Below are 2,500 nucleotides of genomic sequence, written 5' to 3'. Positions count from 1 at the left end.
AGGGAAGGAAGGGAGAGAGGGCGGGGGGAGGGAAGGAAGGGAGAGAGGGCGGGAGGGAGGGAAGGAAGGGAGAGAGGGCGGGAGGGAGGGAAGGAAGGGAGAGAGGGCGGGAGGGAGGGAAGGAAGGGAGAGAGGGCGGGAGGGAGGGAAGGAAGGGAGAGAGGGCGGGAGGGAGGGAAGGACGGGAGAGAGGGCGGGAGGGAGGGAAGGAAGGGAGAGAGGGCGGGAGGGAGGGAAGGACGGGAGAGAGGGCGGGAGGGAGGGAAGGAAGGGAGAGAGGGCGGGAGCGAGGGAAGGAATGAACAGAGGGACGGAGGGGAGAGAAGGAGAGAAGGGGAAAGAAGGAAAGGAAAGAGGAAAGGGTGGGAAGAAAGGGAGAGGGGGAAGGGAGGGAGGGAAAGAGGGGATAGAGGAGAGGAATGCGAGGGAGGGAAGGGATAGAGGGAGGGAGGAAGGGAAGGAATATAAACAGAGAGAGAAGGAAGTAGGGAGGGAGGAAAGAGAGAGGGGGGGGGGGGAGAGAATGAAGAAAAGGAAGGAGGGAATGAAGGGAGAGAAGAACAGAAAGGAGAGAGCGAAGTAAGAGTGAGGTAAGGAAAGGAGGGAGGGAAAGAGAGATAGGGAAGGAGGAAATAGAAAAACAAGAGAGAGGGAGCTTAGGAAGAGAGAGAGGGAGGGAAGGAAAGGAAGAGAGGGAAAGCAGCAAGGGAAGGAGGCCTGGAAGGTATGACAGGAAGGGCATGGAAGGTATGAAGCGGGATGAGGAGGGAAGAGTGTCTCAGAATTTTACTTGATTTTTTTTTTTTTTTTTTTTTTTTTTTTTTTTTACTTTAAATCAAAACTGTCTTTACGTCTGATTTCCAAAACAAACTTCTCTCTGAATTTCCCCTCATAACTCTTCATCATATTTTGCATAACTTCCGCTCGTTTTAGATTCATAGAGCATTTCCATTTCACGGTTAAACTTTTAAGTATCCTTTCATAAATGAAACGATAAATTTAATTTTCAATAACAAATGCACTTTTAATTTTCATTCCCTTTTAGATTTTCCTCTGCAGTTCATTTCTGTTTGGGAAAAGTTTAGTTGATCTTTAAAGTTATTTCGTATTTTAAATTTGATTGTTTCACAGGCAGTTTTCAGTATCATGTCATCCTTTTGATAATTTGCTGTCCAGTTGTTAATTTTCGACATTGTCATTATTATCGACACTTTTAATGTTTCTACGGCCGTTATTTCTCTAGTGATCAATGATATCATTGACTGCATTATCATAATTATTCCGAATATGATTATTGTTGATATGATCACTGTCGCCATTATGAGGACCTTCCCATGGTTTGCTCCAGAACGGATAGTGGATTTCAGATTGGTTTGCACCTTTCTTCGCTCATGTTTTTCACATAGGTCCACTTGCGCATTTGCTCTCCACTTAACACACAATTTGCTGGGATTTCATATTGGACTAATACCGCCACCATAGCGATGCAATAATTGGTCACGGCCATGAACAATAGTTTCTGCTACAGTTGTATGAACAATGGCAATAATGACGATGGTAATATCCGCAATGATGACAGTAATGATATTTCTACTATGGCTACCGCTACAACTACTTCTCGCACTGCTATTATTAGTAATGTTTATCATAATGTCGACAAAATTTTAACGAAAATAGAAGCAACAACGGTAATAAAGATAATAAAGAATAAAAGGAACAAAAAATATTACCACTGCTATAATATTTTACTAGCGAAGAACATCCACACTCTCATTGATTCCAAACGTAATGACAATCGAATCACATTACTTCATTCCTTTTGTTAATCACAGGCTCCTTCGCCACCCTCTAGTGAGTATTGGCAGCACCCAATTAGCAGCGTAAGGTCCCTCAGGTAACGGGAAAGAATGCTTTATTGGAGAAGAGTCGGGGTGGGAATGGAGAGCTGTGTTGCCATGTCGCGTCGTCGTGGGTAATTTGTTCTCTGCTATTGTCCTTTTCTTTTTATTTTAATATGTTGGGAACAAATGGGAATGGGGGCCGTGAGATTATAAGAAGAGGATAATGGAAAATAAAGAAAACGAGAAATGGGGAAGACATTGAGAGTGAGGATAAGGAGAAGGCACTCCAGCGGTGATAATGATTTTAACCATGAACAGTCTAATGATTAGATCCATTAGTATCGTTACTAATAAAAACAATACCAAAGGCATCCTTCGCTATACTCTCATTAGATGTATGATATTCTGGAATATATACACACCCAGACTACGCTTTCTTGTATCCGTTCGAATGCGTTTCACTAGTGGAGTGTTCGTGTAAAGTGTTTTTATTATTGTGTTATAGAGCTGGCAATGTCCTTTACGGATAGTGTACGTGTATCATTATCCAGGATTAAAGGCAAGGAAATGCCATACGGTGGGAGTAGATATAACGAGGATCTGAAGAAAGGGGGGGGGGGGCGCTTCTGATAGAAGGGCCTATAAACTGACGTCAAGTT

The 2,500-nt window shown here is 43.4% G+C and overlaps 1 protein-coding gene across 2 annotated transcripts in view; it reads left to right on the top strand.

The window, feature by feature from the left end:
• LOC113810835 (uncharacterized) overlaps positions 1-2,500 on the top strand; it is a 67,991-nt gene that overhangs the window by 34,765 nt on the left and 30,726 nt on the right. The window lies entirely within an intron of this gene.

Source organism: Penaeus vannamei, chromosome 29, assembly GCF_042767895.1.
Source record: "Penaeus vannamei isolate JL-2024 chromosome 29, ASM4276789v1, whole genome shotgun sequence".
Taxonomy (NCBI): Eukaryota; Metazoa; Arthropoda; class Malacostraca; order Decapoda; family Penaeidae; genus Penaeus; species Penaeus vannamei.
Note: the sequence above shows the minus strand (reverse complement) of the source record. Positions and strands in the feature narration are given on the sequence as shown.